Raw genomic sequence first — 7324 nt, 5'->3', positions numbered from 1 at the left:
ATTGACTTTTCTTCTATCTGTTTCAGAAGTGATTGCAGTTGCTCTGAATGGCGGCCTATGTCCCTGCAGATGCCATTTTGATGACACTAACTGATAATAGTGCAGGAATAAGTGTTCAGCAACAGATTTTCTCTCAACAACAGATTACACAGAAAGACCCAGCGATATAATCTTAGCTCTGCTATTGTACACCCCGCCCGCAGGCTTTGACGACGCGCTGTGAACTGGAGATGGAGCTCGCTTTCCGCAACCCCGAAATGTCACGGCCCTGTGATGTGCAGATGAGCCGGGGAAGAAGAAGACACCAGGCTCTACAACCCGCCTCAACCACCTGCCAACGATGACAAAAAAAACAACTTTCTAGGAAATAAAAAAAGCTTTTCTGAGAAGTCAGTTTTTATTTTTTATTTCTTGGAGGAGGGGTGTGTGTGTGTGTGTGTGTGTGTGTGTGGGGGGGGGGGGTCGTGGTCGGGGGTAGATATCTTTTATATTTAGGTTTTTACTGCAGAGCGGTTTGGCAGCGCTGTAGCAGCGCCAGAGCAGACTCAGTATATAGAACACAGGGGAAAATGTCAATGTTAGTTGATTGAGTTTAGTTTATTTATTCATATTATTAAACAGCTTCGTTAGAAAAGCCCAAAATACATACAATTAAAAATTCAGGATAACACAAAGCCAAGAATCGTATTTCAACTAAATTTGTATTTCTCTACACTATGTTCGACACTACCTATTACTATTATTCACCATGTACAGAAATATCCACTATATTGATATTTATATGCCCACTCAACCCCTGCTATAGCCATTTTTGAAATGTATCTGGTGCATACAGCACATGGTATATCCTGTATATATTGTATATATCGTGTTGTTTATTTTATACAGTTAAGGATTATTTTTCTGCTCCTCGTCTGTCTGCGCTGCAGTGCAACGACTATTACAAAGACAAATTCTCTGTATATGAAAAGACAACTCCGAATGCGATTCTGACTGTGAACGACGCAACTGTGCGGTTGCCACCACATCCTCTTCCATGTCACCTGTAGGAAGATGGGGCCTCCGTTCCAGAGCTCCACGGCCAGATCCGGATCTCCACCCGGCTCCCAGATCGGTGTCTCGTCCTTCCCGTAATCCAAATGGATGGCTGCTGTATGGACCAAAAGGTCACTAATCGTCACCAGTCAAATGCAGTTATGATACAGCTCACTAAGGTCACAGTACGAGTAGCATGCAGTCAGTGTCACCTGCAGTTTAGGGGGAACGGCCGCAGTTCAGCGCCGCATTTTCTGCTCCATTAATTTGATTCGGCGAGTTAAACATCTCAGGGGCGATCGGGAAACACGGAAAGACAAGTCGATTTTCCGACGTCTCTATGCCGGGGGTGTCCCGAGGGTTTCCTCAGACTTGGGAGCAGAGAACGGGGAGGACTGTGTGTGTGTCTACTCACTACGTGCTCCTCTCGCTTCTTATTCCTCCAAAAACCCCAACCAGCATCATAGGGATGTGTGTGAATTTCAGCGCTGCATTTCCCCCCCCCCCATTCATTATTCGGGTCTATGTTTGTGGAATTAAGTATGTATTGTATTAAATTAGAACAACATGGGAGGAATTCCGGCTACGCGCGAAACACAGTTCTTTGGTTTGACTGGTGTGTGACAGGGAGGGTCTTGGGAAATTGAAAGTGACGACCCAGCATGGAACATGCATGGAAGTCACTTCTCAGAAATGTGACCTTTTTCTGGTTGTTAAGTCAGGGAGGGAAGGGGGGGATGAAGTGGAGTGAGGGGTGGGGGGGTGAGGGATGGGGGGGTCAAACTGATTTGAAGGGAATTATACAATAGTCGTTGGTGCAACCGCAGCCCATAAAAGAAACACCCCAGAAGGCATATCGTTTTAAAGGCACCCTCTTGGTGGAGGGGTGGGGGTGGGGGTGGGGGGGGTTAGGGGGACCAGTGGAGTGTTGGTGAGCCAAACTGGGTATGACTTCTGGTGTCCGCAACATGCGTGGAGCGACCAGCATGGTTCCTAACCAAATTTAACATTTTTTTTTTTTTATCTCTCCCATAATAGATTTTTTGCATAAAGTTTCAATTTGAGCTCTGGTTTCTCAAATTCTCCAGAATGTATTGTTTGGCCTTTAGATGAATGCAATAAAGTACCATCTATTGTTGTCGTGTTGTGAGATTTAAGCATTATTTTATGGGATATCCATGGGATATTTCCTTTATACATGTAACTTACAGTTAAACCACCAGTGTTGCTATTACATATCTGACCACTAGGGGGAGGTACAATCATTAAGTATGGCAAAGGAACGACAGCAGAAAAAAGGTTGTTAGACCACTAAAGGACAATTCAGTATAAGAATGTAATTTAAAAAATAGCAAAAAATGTATCTCTCTATCCATCTATCCATCTATCTATTATCCATCCATCTATCTATGTGTAAGCATCTGTGTGAAGTCTATGTGTGTGCACAAACTGTAAATTTGTATTTCCCGACACTATGTTCTTAATGTTGAGAGATAGAGAGAGAGAGTGTGTGCAGGTGTGTGTGTGCTTGTATGTGTGTGTGTGTGTGTGTGTGTGTGCGTGTGTGTGCGCGTGTGTGCGCATGTGTGTGCGTGTGCGTGCGTGTGCATGCGTGTGTGTGTGCGTCTCCTGGACATACCACGGGGTACTCCAGCTTGGTCGGAGGGCCTCATGTGGCTCGTGTCCGTTCTCATCATCACCACTTCCCCCCCGTGGATCAGCCGCCGCCACCGCCGCCCGCCCGGCCAGGACCCCCCTGTCCCCCCACGCTCCACTACGCTCGCGTGAAGACTGGCCCGTTCACACTTCAGCCGCTCCCGTGTCACCACGGAGAGTTTTTTTTTTCTTTTTTTAATATGTACTGTAATGATTTTAAAGATGGAGCCCTGTGATCGCCGTCGTTACAGGTGTGCGGCATCTCCAACCAGATCCTCAGCGCACGGTGTTTATTTCCCCTTAATCCGACATGTCAGAGTGTTGACAGTGCTTTAGCCGGTTGAGAGACGCACACTGGCCCCTTTGAACTGCTCGTGACTTCACAACCACCAGTGGTCTGTGAATCCCAGGCCGGCATCCCAGTCCGCGCTTGGAGAACGCCTCAACGTGAACGTAATCACCACTTTAAAGAGTGTAACGTCCTTCTCAGAATTACCACTTCCACTTCCTGCGATTGGGCAACTGGTGAGAAACGTGTGCATGGTAAGCCATCGGTTCGATTGGCTTTAAGGAATTGGATCACAGCGTCAGTGTCTGGAGCCCCCTTCTCCCACCGCATTGGCCATTTTAGGAACGGGGAATGTAGCTCCCGGGACTCATGCTGCGTTCCTTTGAAACTCTGAGAATCGGTAATTCCGAGTCGGTGGTCGCCATTTCCGAGCTAAATGGCTCTGCTCGGGAAAACATGGGGGCCCGGAGTCATGTGTACGCCCAGGAATGCCCAACTTAAAGGGTCGTTCCCTTCCGTGCACTTTTTCAAGTAGGAGGTCAAATTTTTCCCGATTTCCGACTCCAATGGAAGACAGCATCAGGAACTTAGGCCTTTCTCTTGGGGGGGGCTTTCCGTCTCTGGCATTTTTAAGGTACATGCATGATGCTGAGATTGTTTTCCTCACTTTGGTTGGTTTCACCACTGATTGTCTCCTTTTTTTTTCTTTTTTTACCAGTTTTTCTGCATTGTGCGGTTGAGTTGCGATGTGACATCATCGGCACTTTTCACTTGTGGACATGTGGAAGTTCAGGTCATTTAAGTTGACAATATTTTTTGATAATTGTTCTGCCAACTGACCTGTGTCATTTTCTAACTCCTGCATCAGTTTTTGCACGGAGAGCGAGGTTGTGAAAGCAAAATTCTACATTCAATCGAAATCGATGCGGTTATTCCTGAATGGACATCTGAAACACATTTTTAAAAACAAGTCATTTTAATGACCATTAATATCTGCAGTTTCTAATACACTGACTTCTCACGCTTCTACTATGAATAAACGTACTCAGACTGAACATGGGAATAAACGCGGGATTTGATTTTGATTTACAATGTCACTGCATCACGCGACTCGCTCAGAGATGATCTAAAGCTGTCGTCTCTCAGTGCTTTGTCTCTATGTGACTGAACAAATGTCAACCTGCCAAACAAACGACACATTCATATACAATTATATTATTTTTTAACCTTAAAAGACGTCATATTTGATTGATAAGCATCTCTAGGGCTGTCGTCCCTGTCGACGTGGGGTGTAGCTCCCCGTCTGAACACTCGTGTATCCTCTTCAAGAACTCGTAGATTGGATTTACGAGGAGAGGGAACAGGTGTGCGATCTCTCCCCCTCGATGTAAATGGAGGCGCCGTCGACGGCAAAACGACAAGAAGATCAAACCTGAGTCATACGGATTCCTGTGGAAAGCGCGGCTGAACATTTGATTTCCACATCTCAATGAGTGATTTGCTGTTTGGGTGATTTGAGTTGCTCCGGCGTGAGGGATACCTCCACTTCCGCTTCGCTCACACACACACACACACACACACACACACACACACACACGCACACACACACAAAGTCAGACAAAAGACGGGACCTTGCGGCCGCGGTCCGTGCTGGGTGCTTTTCGGGGTCACCCGAGGAGACGTGCATATTTTCGGACGTCGTCTCGGCTGCCGCATTACTGTTTTAATCACACGGGCCCGGACTAATTATTTCAACAGCCCTCCCCATCAGGGCGCAGACTGACAGTTGCCGTCATTGAAGTGATCAGTCTGTTTTCTCGGACTTGGGCTAAGGCTATTTGATGTATATTAACAATAATTGGTGCCGCAGCCACAATGATGTTTAGTAAACCTTTGTGCCATTTTCCACAAGGATGCCCGTGAGGAATTTTTTTCTCTCCTCCTCCTCCTCCTCCTCCTCCGAGGAGCTTGGTCCGTCTGCGGAGACGCCTTCGCAGTCGGGACGATGGGAGCGCCGCTGTCCCCGTCTGTCCTCCCGCGGATGAGAGGGAAGCGCGCTCTCATCGTCATTACCGTCATCCTACAGGACACACCGTCTCTCTCCCTGTCGCTTCCCATGAGATCTGCGCCCCCCGTCTGCGGACGGACAAATATATGGCACACGTGCCTTCAGCTTTCATTACGGGGATGCTTTCCTAACGCCAGGCACACGTACACAACGTGAGGGATAACGTCTGATACTGTATTGTACAAGATATTTTGATACAGCTGGACAATTATGCATTATGCGGCCACTTTTATAACTAAGACATGTCAATACGAAAGGTGATTGCGAGATTCATATTATAGTGGATGAAAATGAAAAAAAAATTTTGTAAGTACCTCACATAACCCATTGATTCATGGGAATTTTCACAATTGCAGAGCAGCGTTTGACAGATATTCGAGAAGGCCTGGACAGTTGAGAAATCAAATAACGGCAAATAAAGGAAAGGGTGATTGCTTTTATCTAATCATATATCCCGGTGGTGAATTGGTGGAGGATAATGCGTCTCTGCCGTTTGAATTGCACTTTACTCACATGTTTATAGTGTTAACGGCTGCCTGTTTTCTGGAAAACCGGTATTGACACCGCAAGGTGGCGGCGCATGAAGTTCCAGCCACTGAGCAGTGGCTCCAGCAGGTTAGGAGGTTGCCAGATTCTACAAGTGAACGAGGGGCAGATGTGCGGTGACAGCGCTGTGCTCGTTAGGCCGAATCAGTGTCACGCCGTGACAACCGGGCAACTTGAGGCTTCTCTCGTCACTTGAGGACCCGCTCCGTTCAGCTTAGAGACCAGAACCCGAGTCTCCCAGACGCTTTGGTTGAAGCCTTGAACCTGAGCCACCGCCAATTCCGTCGGTCACGTCCTCGCCCGTGCCTCGATTTCGGCCCCCTCGACTCGGACCTCGCCTCTAGCCTTACCTTCTCCGTCCCTCAAGCGTGTATCTTTCGTCAACAACACAACCCGCCCCCACACCCTGCTCCCGGCCCCAGCCTCAGCCCTCGTTCCCACACCTTTTCCCAGTGGCCGTTGCTATCCCCGTCCCCCTGACCGCCGGGTCCATCCCCTCCTCCGTAACCCCAGCTGTGCGGTCAGCTCTGACCCCTGAGGGTCCCCAGTCCTCCTGAGCCGGAGTTGTGATATCTATTTCAGTCGGCCGGCGACCAGACAGCCGCCGCTGCCGCCGTGGCTCCAGAGAATTCCCTGTCCGGTGATTACGGAGAGCGGCGACCCACTCATACGCTCCAGCATCTCCCGTGTCCAAACCGCTTAGTGTCCGACGGGTCGCTCAGAGCCATTAAAGCCACGCTAGCAATTATTAGATGTGTGGCTACTGGTCACAGAAACAGATGTGCTTTGATCTATTTACGGTAGGACGGGTGTGTGTGTGTGTGTATATGTGTGTGTGTGTGTGTGTGTGTGTGTGTGTGGAGGGGTGGGGGTCGGGTCATAACGGCTTACTTCCATGCGTGGGTCAGATCACGCACCTCTGACATCCCCTGTCATTTGGCGGGCTTGTCACGCAGTGGCCACTGTTTTCTCAGCCATGAAAAAGTCACGTAATAAATGCCCACGTTACCCTAATTGGTCTTCCTTGGAACTTCCACAATAACGCGTCGGCATGCCGAGAGCCGTTTATGTCCGCACGCACGTGCGCGCGTGGGAGCGTGCGCGCAGATTTATGCATTTGTCATTTACTTGCCGACCACAACCGAGCGTGTGCGAAGGTGAGAGCGCGTCGAGCGAAATGTCAGACAATAGTGTTACACCAATAAAAAAAAGGGGGGGGGGGCAATTTCAAACCCCATCTGTTAAGCCGCGAAAACTCACCAAAGGGCAAAATTCTAAGTGTTGTGTTGTGTTTTTAACGCCCTGTCTCCTTTTTCCCCCCTCAGCTTGAACTGCTTCGGGTGGTGAAAAATGGAAAACAAATGTTCTGCTGACAGCTTTCTTATGCCCAGGGTGTGTGAGTATTTATATCATAAAGGTGCCAACACAGCCTGGTTTTACAGGCTGACCGTCGGTCAGGGGGGAGGAGGAGGAGAGGGAAGGACAGGGTTGTCCTCCAGCTCGCTGCGCTGCTGCATTAGAAACCAATAGGCCTCACTAGACCAATGTCGCTCGTGGCATTGAATCGTATTCACTATAAAAAAAATAATAATGCACGGTTTGTGATGTGATGTAATCATAAAAATACATCAGCTGGTATGGCTTTTTGCTGTGGCATCGTGAGACCCCAGTGCACCCTAGACATCGGAGGAGGGGGCCGAGGCTAAACGGTGGTGTGTTGTGCCGCCGTT

Source organism: Zeus faber (genome assembly GCF_960531495.2).
Source record: "Zeus faber genome assembly, chromosome: 18".
Classification (NCBI taxonomy): domain Eukaryota; kingdom Metazoa; phylum Chordata; class Actinopteri; order Zeiformes; family Zeidae; genus Zeus; species Zeus faber.
This window is presented reverse-complemented; position numbering follows the sequence as displayed.